This window comes from Phocoena sinus, chromosome 15 (assembly GCF_008692025.1).
Source record: "Phocoena sinus isolate mPhoSin1 chromosome 15, mPhoSin1.pri, whole genome shotgun sequence".
NCBI lineage: Eukaryota > Metazoa > Chordata > Mammalia > Artiodactyla > Phocoenidae > Phocoena > Phocoena sinus.
In genome coordinates, this window is record NC_045777.1 from 74426791 (window position 1) to 74443218 (window position 16428).

Genomic DNA, 16428 nt, shown 5'->3' on the forward strand with positions numbered 1-16428 from the left:
TAATTCCAGTTGGCTTAGCCGTGATCCCACTCCCTTACACCTTACATCCAGAAAATCCTCCTGTCTCTACTTTCAAAGCACATCCAGAATCTAACCATCTTCCCACCTCATTGCTACCATGCTGGTCCAAGTCGCCATCATCCCGTATTTAGACTACCGTTAAATCTCCTAACTGGTCCCTGCTTCAGTCCTTGCCCTCTCTCAGTCTGCGCACCGCACGACAGCAGGACGGTTCTCCATCCCTCTCCAAACAAAAAGGGACGTCCTCCCTGTGGCAGTAAGATGGTATTCCCCCCACCTTACATCTCTGATTTCATCCCCTCCACCCCCTCATATTACCAATCCCGCTACCCCACCCCAAACACATACAGCTCTCCTGAATGTGTGCTCTGCCTTGCTTGACTTGGCTTTTGTGTCCCCACTCTGAGCCTTCATCTACTTGGACTCCCCAGTGGACCCTGGTCTCCTCTAGACTTGCCTTTCACCACTCAGTCTCAGAAATCACGGTAAAAACCAAAAGCATTGCCAGGAACTCTTCTTGTTAGAAATCACAGAAAAGGAGAGTTGTTCTCTCGTCCTCCAGACCTGGTGGCTGCAGTGACTGGCGACTATACACAAATAACACCCAAACTCAAGGCAGTCCCAGTTCACGTATCCACCGAGGCTTTCAGTCACAAAGTCATCGCCTGCTCTGGAAACCAAGTCGGAGAACGTGAGCTTAGCTGCAGTGCACGAGCGCTTGCTTCTGCCGTACGTGACCTTGTTTATCTCAAGGAAGAATCACCTTTCAGATTCCTGTTATTAGTCTTGACGGCAGTGATATCCTCGTAGGTCTTCATTCTTGATAAATGGATCTCTGTATTCCCCAGGCCGCGCTGAAAGGATCTAGAAATATTTCCTGACCTGTGATCTGCCATTGGAACACGTTTTCTATTGGTCACCTCTCTGTTTACTGTACAGTACGGGCAGATCAGTTGACCGTGTATATCAGCACTTAAAATCCTCATTTGGTTTGCAACAGAGTAGTTGTTACAAGTTTGTCAGTAGGGAGCTCATAAAAAGAGTATCATTCTTTCCCCCATAGAATAAAAACTCAGCGTAGCTTATGCTTCTAATCAGAAAGTAAACTTAGCACAGAGGACCTCAAAGTCTACGATGCATCAAATCTGTAGATTTCTAGGTCCCACCCCCAAGATCAGATCCAGCAGGTTTAGTGGGGAGGCCAGTGCAAGTCATTTTTAGTAGACGGTTTTGAACTGCACTTTTGAGAAGAACTGGATTCAATAAGAGAACTTTGAACTTAGAGGGAAACACTTGGGTCTTAATTCTCACTCAATGGCCTTAGGTTTCAATCCTTTGATTTTTGTTTTCCAGTCTGTCAAAGGGAACCAGAAATAACCCTCTTTGTTGTTATAGATATTATTTTCATGAGGCTTGTTTTTGCAGGAAACCAACCCCTCTGAACGGCCTGTGAATGTAACCACAGCAAAAGTCACAAATCTTATGCATTTAACCCTGTGGAAGAAGAGAAGCACCCTCAAGCCTTTTTTTTCCAGTTATTTCTGTTGAAAAATAAATGAGGCACATATTAGAGACAGCAGCAGGAAAAACTTACTGATAAACAGTCATTTAGTAGAAAGACTATAAAAAACTCAGCAATCTGGTGCAGTTAATGAAAGGATGACATTAATGGTCTCTGAGGACACAATTTATGGCAGCATCACGATTTCTGTACAGAAAAGTGACATAGAAATTGCAGGGAAACCATATATTCGGGTTAAATTAAGAAAAGGACACACTCGGCAGATCTTAGAACAATTTCTAAAAATGTTTAAAATAAAAACAAACTTTGGCACTTAAAACGATAAACTTGAGGTAAAGGTCATTCATTCAGCAAATATTTATTGAATACCCATTCTGTGTAGGGCACCGAAGAGATGTTCCCTCATGGAGCTTACATTCTAGTGGAGGGGGTAAGAAGATGATAGATATTATTGTCATGAAGATCGTGTTTATAGGCAGCCAACCTTTGAACCAACTAGTGGGGGGATAAGTAAACTACAGTAGAGTATAAGTAAATTATAGAATTAATGAAAATTGTCCAATTGCAGGAAATTCTATCGGACAGTGCTGATCTAGACTATGGTATATGATGAAATATAGTCTGGTGGACAGTAAAGCAGGACAGGATGACAGGCCACGCAGGGAACCAGGGCGGTTGTCATTTAAATAGACCTGAGAATGTCTCTAAGAAGGTGCCATTGGAGGAAGGACATAAAAGAGAGGAGAGTAAATCATGGGAAATCAGAGGGAAGAGCATTCTGGGAGAGGGGACAGAAAGCACAAATGCCCTGAGGAGGAGCTAAGTCCGGGTGGTCCAGGAACAAGAGGGAGTCCCATGTGAGTGGAGGAGGTGGCGGGATGAAATCAGAGACTTAAGGTGAGAAGTACCACCTTACTGCCACGGGGAGGGATGGAGAGCCATCCTGCTGTTGTGTGGTGCACAGCACGCAGACTGAAATAGAGCAAGGTCTGAAGCAGGGACCAGTAAGGAGATTTAACAGTAGTCCAAATAAAGGATGATGGTGACTTGGACCAGCATGAAAGCAGTGAAGGCGGAAGATGGTTAGATTCTGGATGTGCTCTGAAAGTAGAGACAAGAGGATTTTATAGATGTAAGGGAGCAGAATCAGGGCTGAGCCAACCGGAGTTAAAGACTGGGGTCTGGGGCTTCCCTGGTGGCGCAGTGGTTGAGAGTCCGCCTGCCGATGCAGGGGACGCGGGTTCGTGCCCCGGTCCGGGAAGATCCCACATGCCGCGGAGCGGCTGGGCCCGTGAGCCGTGGCCGCTGAGCCTGCGCGTCCGGAGCCTGTGCTCCGCAACGGGAGAGGCCACAACAGTGAGAGGCCCGCGTACCGCAAAAAAAAAGAAAAAGACTGGGGTCTGAGCAACTGGCAGGACGGACTTAGCATTTACTGAGATGTGCAGGACTGAAACCAGCAGACTTGGTGAGAACAATCACAAGTCCAAGGTAGGGCGTATTAAGATGGGGATGCCTGTTAGACATCAAAGTGGAGAAGAGGAGGAGATGATGGGATTCATGAATCTGGAGTGCATAGAGGAGGTACATCTCTGATAATCGCCTGTGTCTTGGCCATGAGAGTGGATGAGGTCACCCAGCAAGCAAGGGTAGGTGAGTTCCAAGAACCCACCTGGGCACTTGAACATGACGAGGTCTGAACAATACGGAGGGACCAGCAAAGGAGGTAGAGCAGGAGGGGGTCCAGGAATGTGGTGTCCTGGAAAACAAAAGAAGAAAGGATTTCAAGGTGACAAAAACCTTGATAGGTCAGGTAATCATACCTCCTTCCTGATTTGCTGGACACAGTCTGGAGTCCACCTGTTATCCTGTCACAATTATTAATAGTGTCCCTCTTCATTCTCAATATTCACATCACAAGACGTTATAATATATTGTCACCTTACTGATAGATAACGTAAAAAATGAACCATTGGATTTAGCAACGTGGAGGTCATCAGTGACCTTGACAAGGGGATTGGGGTGGCATGGTGGGATGGGTTCTTGAGCAAATGGGGGATGAGACTTGAGAGGTCAGTAGCAGCAGCATCTCTTTGGAGGAGTTTTGCTAAGACAAGAAATAGAGTGGTAGCTGGAAGGGAAATGGGGTCAAGACAGGTTTTGCTTTTAGCTTTTGTTCTTGTAATATAAGAAAAATAATAGCTCATTTGTATGCTGGTGGGAAAGATCCAGTGGAGAGGATTATTGATGATGTGGGACAGAGGGGAGACTTGTGGAGAAATGAGCGGGGCTGAGCTGCAATGCACAAGTAAAGGTACCCTGGCAGGGGCACAGAAGGGAGGGCCAGGTGTACTGGTGCAGGCGAAAGGGAATGGGAGGGGGTGGGGGGATCTGGTAAAAGTGCTAGTCGGCTAGCACTTTAATGCTTTTTAGTAAAGTAGAAGGTGCAAGTCATCAGTAGAGGAGGGAGGAATGGGTGTGAGGAAGGGGAGTGACGGCAGGGGAGGAGAAGGTGTGATCCGTTGTCTAGGGAAGTAGGAGAGCGTGGACAGGGAAATATTATTGCTCTCCAACAAGGACTTTCTTGAGGATGGGGCTGGTGAATTTCCAGTGAGTCCAGGCAACCTGGTGGGTGTTCTTCTCCAGCCACATTCAGCTATGTAACTGCAGACCTGGAGTAGGGGGAAAACTGGAAGTGCCCCATTTTTGTTTAAGAGAGTCCTACAGGGGACTTCCCTGGTGGCACAGTGGTTAAGAATCCACCTGCCAGTGCAGAGGACATGGGTTCGATCCTTGGTCCAGGAAGATCCCACATGCTGTGGAGCACCTAAGCCCGTGCGCCACAACTACTGAGCCCGTGCTCTGGAGCTCACGAGCCACAACTATTGAAGCCGGTGCACCCTAGAGCCCGTGCTCCAAAACAAGAGAGGCCACCGCAATGAGAAGCCTGTGCACTGCAACGAAGAGTAGCCCGCGCTCGCAGCAACTAGAGAAAGCCCGCACAGCAGCAAAGACCCAACGCAGCCAAAAATAAATAAATAAAATATAAATAAATTTATATATATATAAAAGAAGAGAGTCCTACAGGCCATACATACCAGGGAAATGAGGCTTTATGATAATTCACAGTGATTAAAAAAAAGAGGTCAGTCAGTGTTAGCAAATACATCGTTTTCTGAAAAGTTCTTTTAGTCATTAAAAATTTATTCTATAACTGAAGTTCCACTGGATCTTGCTAAAACGAATAAATAAAGCTGTGTTTAATTAGCTACAGTATTTACATTTCAACACTTGAGCTAACAGCTATTAAAAGAGTTTGTTCTCTTAAGTAGATTTAGAATCTCCCTGCAGTTTTGCTCACCTTTTGCGCTGAATCATTCTTTTACAGGTGTGGGTTTTCAGCCAGTCTAGGGCCCAGAAATCCCTGGAATGGATAGAGAAACCAAACTTGTAGGAAACACATCCCCTGCCTCGAGGAAATGTGTGGTTGGACTACAGGATATAGTAAGAATCAAGAATAGAATGCCACCTGGTACTAATAAGCAAAGTCTTTCCTCACAGGTTGTGCAGGGTCCAATCCCATTGTCCACTAATTAATTCAGAATAAGTAAAATACAGTTTCATGAGATTTAGCCACATTTTATGCTTTGTCATTTCCTTTTTCATTTGCTATTTTATCAGCATCATTCTTGATCCATGCTCCTTTCAGTACATTCCTGTTTATCTCAGTTGATTAGTTACATGACTTCAGTTTTTCTTAATTATAAAAGTAATTCTTTTAGAATTTATGTTTTCCTAATTATAAAAGTAACAAGGACTCAATATAAAAATTTTGGAAAATAATTAGGAAAGAGGGGAAAAAATCCTTCTTTTCAAAGGCAGCCAATAATAGTATTTTGTCTTTCTTTTTAGCCTTTTTTCTTAAAAATTAATCTTTAATTATGAATCATTTCAAATATACGGACAAGTATGAAAAAATAATTAACAAACAACTCAGATTAATGGATGTTAACATTTTGCTATATTTGCTTTAGAGCACTCTTTATTTTTTTAAGAAATAAAATATTATAGATCCAGGTAAAGCCTATGCCCATTCCTTGCCCCACCTTCCCTCCCCAGAGGTAACTACTGCCCTTGGCTATTGCCTGCAGTTCATTAATCAGTGGCCATCTGGGTTTGGAGACCTGGTTTTGGCTTATATGAGGAAACCTCAGGGGTCTGGTCAGCGAAACTGAGGCCCTCCCCATCCCCAAGACACTCTGAGAGCAGCCATCAGACTCACTCACTTACTTTTCTGTGACATTTTCCAACTGTATTACAAGATTACATTTTCTCCTTCACATAACTCGTAATAACTCAAAGAGTAGGGTACAAATTGGACTACTCATACAAATATTAAAATATATGCAGTATGTTACAAGAGTGAAATTATTCCGAGGTTAAAATGGTGGCAAAGTAGCTCGAATTGCTCTCTCTTGACTTCAAATTCACATTCAAAAACTACTGAATGCCTGTTATGTTTTATATGAAGAAACACCGAAGGACAAATACAATAGTATTAGAACCCAAGGCCAGAGGTTGGGGCTGTAATCCCTCCAAAGGAAAAGGAGATTGTACTACCACCATCCCCTCGCCACTGGCAGAGCAAGAGGAAGTGGACTCAGTGAAAAAACAACATGCAAGGAGTGAGGACTCTCCAGGGAAAAAAAATCCACTTTTACTCTACCAATTTAAAGTTTTGTTTCTATGCATATATGTATATATTCCTCAAATTAAGACTAATTCTAATTGTTACGTTTCTAGGAATTTGTGCATTCCATCTAGGTTATCCAAATTTTTGGTGAACAATTGTGCATAGCACTCCTTTATAAAGCTTTTTATTTCTGTAGAATTGGTAGTAATGTCCCGAATTTCACTTCTGAGTTTAGTAATTTGAGTCTTCTCCCTTTTTTCTCAGTCCATCTAGCTAAAGATTTGTCCATTTTGTTGATCTTTTCAAAGAACCAACTTTTGGTGTCATTGATTTTCTCTATTGTTTTTCTATTCTCTATTTCATTTATCTCTGCTCTAATCTTTATTATTTCCTTCCTTCTGGTAACTTTGGATTTAGTTTGTTCTTCTTTTTCTAGTTCTTTAAGTTGTAAAGTTAGGTTTTTGATTTGAGACGTTCCTTATTTTTCAATGTAAACATTTATAACTATAAATAACCCACTTAGCACCACTTTCACTCTATTCCATAGGTTTTGGTATGTTGTGGTTTTGTTTTCTTTTATTGCTGAAGTATTTTCTAATTTCCCTTGTGATTTCTTCTGTTACCCATTGTTTTTTGTGTGTGTGTTGCTTAATTTCTGCACTTTTGTGAATTTCCCAGTTTTCTGTTGTTGTTACTGTTTTCTAACTTCATCCTGTTGTGGCCAGAGAAGACACTTTTTGTGATATCTATCTTTTTAAATCTATCGATACTTAATTTGTGGCTTAATATATGGTTTATTCTGGAAAAATTCCATGTACACTTGAGAAGAATGTGTATACTGCTGTTTTGGGGTAGAATGTTCTGTATATGTCTGTTGGATTTAGTTGGTTTATTGTATTGTTTGAGTCCTCTGTTTCCTTACTTATCTTCTGTATTATGGTTCTTTTATCCATTATTGTGAGTGGGGTATTCAAGTCTTCACCTATTATTGTAGAACTGTCTCTTTCTCTCTTTCTGTCCATTTTTGCTTCATATATTTTGATGGTCTGTCATTAGTTGCATAAACGTTAATAATTTTTATCCCTTCTTACTGTAGTGAACCTTTTATTAATATATAATTTCCTTCTAAGTCTCTTGTAAACTTTAAAAATTTAAAGTCTATTTTTATGATATTAGTATAGCCAGTTCTGCTCTTGTTTGGTTACTATCAATATTACCATCCTTTAACTTTCAATCTATTTGTGTCATAGGATCTAAGTGAGCCTCTTGTAGAGAGCACAAAGTTGAATCATGTATTTTTATCCATCCTGTCAATCTCTGACTTTTTACTGGACAGCTTAATTCATTTACATTTAAAGTAATTACTGACAAGGAGGGACTTCCTTCTGTCATTCTGATGTTGGTTTTCCATATACCTTGTAGCTTCTTTTCTCCGTCATTTTCTGATTACCTTTCCTTCTTTTACCATTCCTTCTTCTGTGTTTAGTTGATCTTTTTATAGTAAAATGTTTAAATTCCTTCTCATTTCCTTTTGTGCATATTCTATAGCTATAGCTATTTTCTTTGTGGTTACCATAAGGATTACATTTACTATCCTGAACTTATAACACTCTAATTTGAATTTATGCCAACGTATCTTCAATTATATGCAAAACTCTGCTTCTTTACAGCTCTGTCTCCATCCCTTTCAGGTGTTGATGTCACAGAATTACATCTCTATACATTGAGTATGCAAAAAACAGAAACTAATAATTCTTTCAAATTTATTAGTATCTTAAATTATGTGGAAAGCAGGATTTGGAGTTACAAACTAACGTTACAATAATACTATTAGTTTTTAGGCTAATAATTGAGGTTTTGTCTTTAAATGTATTTATCTCTTAAATCATGTAGAAATTTAAAAACTACAGTTACAAACCACTGTTACAATAATACCAGCTTTTATAATTGCCCATGCAGTTAGTTTTATTGCAATCTTTATTTCTCCATACAGTTTTAAGTTACTGTCTAGTGTCCTTTCGTTTTACTGTGTAGGACTCCCTTGAGCATTTCTTGCAGGACAGGTCTGGTGGTAACAAACACTCTCAGCTGTTGTGTATTCTGAGGATATAGGATTCTTGGTCAACAGGTTCTTTTTTCTTTTAGTGCTTTAAATATATCAGCCCACTACTTTCTGGCCTCCAAAATTTCTGATGAGAAATCTGATGATAATCTTATTGAGGAACGCTTGTATTTGATAATTTGCTTCTTTCAAGATGCTCTCTTTGTCTTTGCCGTTCAGAATTTGATTATCATGTGTCTTGGTATGGGTCTCTTGGAGTTTATCTTCCCTGGAATTCATTAAGCTTCTTTGATGTGTATATATTTCTTCAAATTTGGAGAGTGTCCAGCCATTATTTCTTTCAATATTTTTTGTTCCCGTTTCTCTCTCTTCTCCTTCTGGAACTCCCACAATGTGTATGTTTCCATTTGATGATGTCCCTCAGGCCCCTTAGGCTCTGTTCATTTTTCTTCAAGCTTTTCTTTCTGTTCCTCAGACTTGATAATTTCCTTTGTCCTATGTTCAGGGTCACTTTCTTCTGTCTGCTCTAGTCTGCCTTTGACTCCCTCTAGTGGATGTTTCATTTCAGTTATAGTACATTTCATCTTTAGAATTTCTTTGGGGTTTCCTTTCAGGTTTTCTATCTCTTTATTGATATTCTCACTTTGTTCATACATCATTTTCTTGACTTTCTTCACATCTTTTTTTAGTTCTTTGAGCACATTTAAGATGGCTGCTTTAAAGTATTTGTCTACTGTATCTGCCATCAGGTCACTTCCAGAGGCAGTTTCTGTTGACTTTTTTCTTTGAATGGCCCATACTTTCCTGTTTCTTTCATGCCTTTTGATTTTTTTGTTGAAACTGGGACATTTGAATCTAATAATGTGGTAACTCTAGAAATCCATTCTCCTCCTTCCCCAGAGTTTGCTGATTTTCTTATTGTTTTTTATTTTTTTGTTGTTGTTGTAGGGTCTCTCTGTGCCAAGGGTTAGCCTGAAGCGTAAACCTGGGTTTTCTCAGGTCTCTTCTGAGCCTGCACCTTTCTCTGGGCATGTATGGTCACTTTCTAATTTTCCCTGTATATGCAGTTTATTTTTAATGTCCTGCTCTTTAATATCTGGCTCCCAAAGGAGGAAAAGAGAAAAATGAAGGTGGGGAGAGGGAAGAGCAGTGGCCCTTTAAATCCCCTGGAAGTTACTTCAGTCAGAGGAGGAGGACCTTGTGACAACAGGGTTAAGTGCAAAAACAATGGCTGCTTACCTCTTTGTCTGGTCCTCTCTGAAGAGAAGCAAAAATCCATAATCAGGGCACAGCTCCCCAGTATTTGGAGGACAAGGCCCTTTCTGCCCACCCTGGCTCCAGCGTGTTATGTGCAGCTTCTCCAGGAACATGTGCATAGCTGCCTGCCCTGGGGCTGGGGTAGAGCATGGGTAGCTGCTACTGTACTAAAGCTGAAATTAATTGAAATTAACTATAATTTGTCATTCAAATCAAGAGTTCCCACATCAGACAAATTCTGCCAGTGCCAGTGTTTTCTAGGTGGGGAGACAGATTCCTGGTACTTACTACTCTGCCATCTTCCCAGAATCCTCCCAGCATAAATATTTTGAAAGCATAAATAAACAAAAAATTGGTAATAGATTTTGAAACAAAAATTAAAACTTTTGTATATAAAAATACCATAAATTAAGATAAATGGCAAAAAGGGGGAAATGTCTATCATATATTATAAAAGCAGAAGTTTATTGTTTTTAATATATAAATAGTCCTTATGAATCAATAAGAGCTGAGTCAAAGAATAGTTCAGTTACCTGTAAGCCTGCCTTTGGCATGGCTATGTTTGCTCTCACAGCTCAGACATAGCTCTCTAAATACTGTAGATCTTTGATGGCTGAAGGAGAGGAAGGAAGGAAGGAAGGGAGGGAAGGAGGGAGGGAGAGGAAAGGAGGGAGGAAGAGGGAGAGAGGAAGTAGATAGTATGCCTACACTATATTGGTTTGAAATTCTAGAGTAATGTTAAGTTATTTTGAAGCTAAAAGGTATCCTGTATTATCCCTGATTTTAACTGGATCATGTCTAGGCTCTTGCATTCAATAGGATGTTAACTAGTGGTTTCAGTTAGATAATCCCAGTCATTTTAAGGATTCTATTCATTCCATTATTAGCTTGCTAAGAAGTTTAAAAATCAGAATGGGATGTTGCATTTTATCAAATCTCTTTCCAGAATCTATCAGCTATCCGCATTTTTAAACCTATAGCATGTTTATGTTAATTAACATAAAATAAATAGCAAACGTGGGGAGAAATGTCTGTGATATGTGTTATTTCATGTGTTACACATATTATATATAATACATGTATAGTATGTGTATTGCGTGTACATATATATGTAATAAATAATTTTAAATTTCCTAGTATTAAACAATTTTTGCATTCCTCATAAAACTATTAATATACTTTTAAGTTCTATTTGCTATTCTTTTAATTACCAAATTTAAATTGGTAATTTTATTTGGACTTTTTTCACTTAAATATTAAAAATGAGCATTTTGTCATGTCATTAAATATTAATCTAAAGAAGTATTTATTTATTATTTTTGGCTGCATTGGGTCTTTGTTGCTACCTGCGGGCATTCTCTAGTTGTGGCGAGCAGGGGATACTCTTCATTGCAGTGCGCTGTCTTCTCATTGCGGTGGCTTCTCTTGTTGCAGAGCACAGGCTCTAGGCGCGTGGGCTTCAGTAGTTGTGGCACACGGGCTTAGCTGCTCCACGGCATGTGGGGTCTTCCCGGACCAGGGGTCGAACCCATGTCCCCTGAACTGGCAGGCAGATTCTTAACCACTGTGCCACCAGGGAAGTCCTAAAAAAGTAATTTTAAGTAAGCTTTATATTGAATCTCTCAGAGATAAATAAAAGTATAGCTGAATGAACTTTCATAAATTAAACACCTGACCGAACAGTATCCAGCTCAAGAAATGGAATATTTCAACACTCCAGAAGCCCTCTAACTGTCCCTCCAAGGTTAACCATGTGATGAAATTGTGTTTTAATAACTGCATGATGAGTGAGGAAGAAGAAGAATAGCAGACAAAGCCAGAGAGTCAGGGAAGAACCAGATAAATTAAGGCTTTGAGAACCACACTTTATTTATTTTCTATTGCTACATAATAGATTGCTCCAAGCTAAGGGTCTTAAAACAGTGCAAATTTATTATCTCCCAGTTCCCATTGCTCAGGAGTCTGGGCAAGGCTCAGCTGGATCCTCTGCTCAGGGCTTTACAAAGTGTCAGCTGCACTGTGGTGCTCATATAGAATTCAAGCTCAGCCAGGCTCATTCTGTTTCGTTGTCAGAATTCAGTTCCTCGTGGCTCCAGAACTGGTGTCCCTGTTTTGTCACTAGTCGTGGGCCAGGGACCACTCTCAGCTCCTGGGGGCTGCCCACAGTTCCTTGCCGTGTGGACCACATCGTCATTTCACAGCACGGGCACTTGCTTTCTGCCAGGCCAGCAGGAGCATGTCTCACTGACTTCACCTTCTTTTAAAGGATCCTCTGATTTAGTCAGGCCCTCCCAGTGTAATTGACTTTGACTAACTCGAAGTCTACAGTAACCTAGTCACAGGAGTGATATCCTGCACTAAAGGGGAGGGGATAATGGAAGGGTGCAGGTCGTTGGGGGTTATCTTATAATCCTACTTGCCACAAATGGAGAGAAGTGTATTTTCTTCTGCTTGCAATGAGAAGCTATTTGAAGGAGCGTAATCATGGGGTGGGAGATCTGATTTAAATGTATATAAAACTAACATCGATAGAGAATCTAAAGAACAAAGCTAACTGGGTGCTGTGTGGACAACGGGATAGGATTTGGGTGTCATTAGGAGGAGATGGTAACATTTTCTGAGACCAAAAAGAGCATGAAGTGGAAATGAAGAGTTCAACTTGGGACATGCTAAATTTTAGATTCCTGTTCTATTTAGACATCCAGCAGAGTTCACAGTTAGATATATGTTCATGGAGCCCAAGGGAGAGATGAGAGCTGGAAATGTAGATTGAGAAATCATTATCTGGGGTGGAATGTGAACTCCAGAGACTTGATGAAAACACTAGGGGGGAGATCTAGATGCAGACTGCTGCAGAGTCCATATTTCTTAAATTATAATTCTTAGTCTTACAGTTAGTTACACAGACAGATTCTTGCCTGGAGTCTTCCCAGAAGTGACCCCTTTGCTTTACAGTATATTTTCTATGGCATCAAGTTAGTTTTCCTTCTTTCTTTATAGATGCTCTATTGAGGCAAGTTCTATCCACATTGAATTCTTGTCATCGGAGGGGACTTGTTCTCTGTTCATTTGATCAGATTGGAGGGCACCCTAACCTCCTTCCTGAATTTCTGTGCTCTAGTAGGTTCTCATCTTGGGCAGCTCTGATGCACTCACCACAGCCAGGTTCTCTGATAGACTGAACCAATGGATGGCTCAGGGATTAGTGCCATCGTAGGTAACCATCGTTCCTTACTTAGAAGAAACACTGAGCAAAATCTGGGAGTTTGGACACTAGTCAAGATAATGTATCCAAAGATGTGAGCTTGTCGAGATTGCTGGAATCTATCTGGCAATTACAGATCTAGAATCTGGAATAGATTTACCCGTCGATTCTAGCTCAGGATGTTTGGGCTTTAACAGTATATAGTAGAGTCTCCAGCATGTGCTAATCTTATTCCAGTCCCACCCTCCCACCCTTGATTTTTCAAGGGGGAGTAATCCTTCGATCCCAAGCTGCTCACAGCAGGTTCCTTTGCTGATTATGAGGGGCTAGTTAATTCTGAGAATTAGGCTCAGGAGCTCTGTCTAGCCCTACAAGGTCAGGGGAAAGATCAGATGACCACGTCATAGAGAAAGTGCTAACCTTTGAGGAGCCAGGCACATCTCGCATGCCAGTACCTTCAAGGTGAAACTCCCCCATTCCCTGCTTCTACCTGTTAGGATCTCTTGGATGGTCAAGGATTTCCACCTAATAGACCAGCAGCCCTGACAGCTACTAAGGAAACTGCCCTTGGTGCCATTAGGGACCTGAAAAGGTCCATATCAGTGAAGTCCTTGAGGCCCAAAACCCAATCAACATTCTTGGCCATTACTCTTGAATACAGATTTGATAGCCTACAGAATCCTTCTGAGAATGGGGCCTATATCTGAATTTCATCTGACACTTAAATAATACCTGAAGGGATTCAAAAAGCAATTTTAAGCTGATTCACTTTGTTGTACAGCAGAAACTGACACAACATTGTAAAGCAATTATACTCCAATAAAGATGTTAAAAAAAAAAAGAAAAGCAATTTTATTAAAGACGATAAGTAAATGAAGAACACTGATTCCAATTAATGGGCAGAGCAATTATAGGCACCTTGAAGGCAAGGGAAGGTGTTCTTCTTCTTTATATACTGAGTTTAGTGCCTTCCGCAAGTAGAAACACAAGTGATGTATATTGACTGACTTGTACTTGCGTGAGCGGGCGCACCCACACACACACACACACGCACACACCCCAAATTGCTTCACACGTACAAAGTCGTGTTCCAGATCCAGGGTTAACCATGCATCTCCATGCACTAAGAGCAAGAGAAGCCCTCTTGGAGATATGGGTGGGGAGTGTCCATTCTGTCTAACTGCCCTTCTCTCCTAGTTCTGTCTGTATATGTGACCCAAAGGTCCCCTTTGAAGATCCACCTGTGATTGCTTGTTAATCTAATAATGTAGGCTACCTCGAACTAGATGTTTTCCTTTGATACTGTTGGGATACCAATCGCATGGAGTTCCCTGGAGGATCTTCCTCTCCCTGTAAATGTCCCTTAGCAAATGCTCCCTGTGGCTTCAGTGAGAGGATCACTGAAGATGGCTCAGGGATTAAGTGCCACGGATGGAAGACTCCCTGGAAGTTTCCTGTTGCACACACCCACTGCCTCTTCTCTGTCTTTTCACTTTGGACTGCCTCTCCCAGCAGTGGTTGGTGGCCTTAAAAGCTTGCAACATAATGTTGACCCAGTGATCAATACCATAGCATATTTTACAAGTTACATCATAACTGTGGGTCTGTGTCAGCATGGGCTCAATGAGGGTGAATTAGCAACAATGGTTATGTCATCCCGTGCTCATCCAAATGCACTGACGGGGCAGTGCCACTTGACCAAGACGGACAATCTTTTATTTGGTTTCTAGTTTGGTATCCTTCACTGATGTGGAAACTTTCAAGATTGGAATGGCAGGAGGAGCCAGATCAGATGAATTTGGAGTGCACTTGACACAGGGGTCACCGCTTGGTCTTAAATTCATAGAATGAACACTTAGTCTTAAATTCATATAGCCAAGGGTCATGATGTAAATTGGGAGTTAGAAGTTGAAGGAGAAATCAAAATTCATAAGAGCCTCTGATTGGAACACCCCACAGACCTTCCTTGCAGAGACAACATTGAGTAATAGGAACAAGGCCACACAGATTGTAGGCTGATTGGGTGTCGTGGGGTAAATAGAGAAAGGAAGCAACTGTTCCCGAGGAGAGGAACCCTGGCACTCTGAGCTCCGGGAAGCTTGTTCAGCTTAAATCTTCTGTAACCTTTTTATCGCTGCCTGATTTCTATGTGCCAGGATCCTGGAACTCTAGCTTTCCTTCCTTGACCATTGAAATACAGAATGAGCAATGTTCCCGTAAACCCCGTGTGATCTTTGGAGTTTCTGAACCATGAGAAACTCAGCTATTACTCATTATGCCCTTTCCTTTTCTAATTATTGTTTTATATTTTCATCAAACATCTTGGTTAAAGATACCTCGGTCCTTGGACCCTTCTCCAGTCGAAGGAGTAAATTCGACAATTTATATTAGAATTCAGGAGGGATTGCAGAGCCCTCACCTGGGGCGACCAGCCACTGACACCTCAGAGGCCTGGGCTGCTGGTGTGAGGAAGTGAGCGTGGACAACTCCGCAGCAAAGAGAGCAGGACAGGGGAGGGGAAATGAGTCAGTGAGACATCCAATTGGCTGGAGAGCTGCATGAAGGAATGGATGGGTGCAGACCTCCTCTGATGATTTCCAGGGGGATCAATTCTTTGAGATGCCCCAGGCAGCAGCTCTCGGCCAGAATGGATGATGTCCTATTAAGGCACGTTGCGGGTTGGATCATGCCCACGTTGGTGAGGGTGAGCTTCTTTACTCAGTCTACCAATTTAAATGCTCATCTCTTCCAGAAACACCGTCACAGACACCCAGAAATAAGCTTTGACCAGCTATCCAGGCACCCCTTAGCCCAGTCAAATTGATACAGAAAAAGAACCATCACAGGTGCTGTATGTCTAAAAATAAATTGTCAGCTTTCTACTAGCGCAGTAATTTTCCAAGATCAGAAAAGAATTCCCAGGAGAGCTTCATAAAGCGTGGATTCCTGGGCTACACCTGTGGAGATTGTGTGGTTCTGGGGTGAAACCCGTGGATCTGCATCTGTAGTGAGCACTCAGGTCGACGCTGATGCTGCCGTTCCAAACACCTCACTTTAAACACTGCCCTGGAGCACATACTAATTTTTAACTGACCATGGCCCACCACTGATGCATGCAATTATATGCTCCTTTCTTCTTCATTAGCGCAAAGTTTGAGTTTAAACTGTATCCACATTTAGTATGGAGAATCACTTTCGTCTTAAACCCTAAATCACTTTTGGCCATCAGCATTTCTTTAGACAGAACCTCAGAACACCACCCAGCTTTATATATATATATATATCCCTCGTCGTGACAAATTCAGCATTGTTTTGAATTACAGTATAACGTTGGGGTGTATCAAAGAATTCTGAGGTTTCGCACCATTCATATTTACAAGAAGCCATAGATTCTTTGCTTTGCTTAATTGAATTATGTTTAGCTTCACATTAAATAGTTTCTCTTGGTATCTTGACAGATATCACCTCCTGAGTGACAGACATTCACAAAGAATGAAGCAACCACATGGCCTCTCCAAGTTTGAAATTTTCTGTGATCTTTAGTGAGAGATTTGGCAATATCTACTGCATTTAAGTGTATTGTCTAACATGAAACTGCTAATCTTCATCGTTCAAAGTAACTTCTTTACTGCTATATTATAATGTACTTTTTTAATATGAAAACATTTTAG

At 41.2% G+C, this 16428-nt stretch overlaps 1 protein-coding gene across 2 annotated transcripts in view; it reads left to right on the top strand.

The window, feature by feature from the left end:
• The window catches only part of CALN1 (calneuron 1), a 466107-nt gene that overhangs the window by 397722 nt on the left and 51957 nt on the right, over positions 1 to 16428 (top strand). The window lies entirely within an intron of this gene.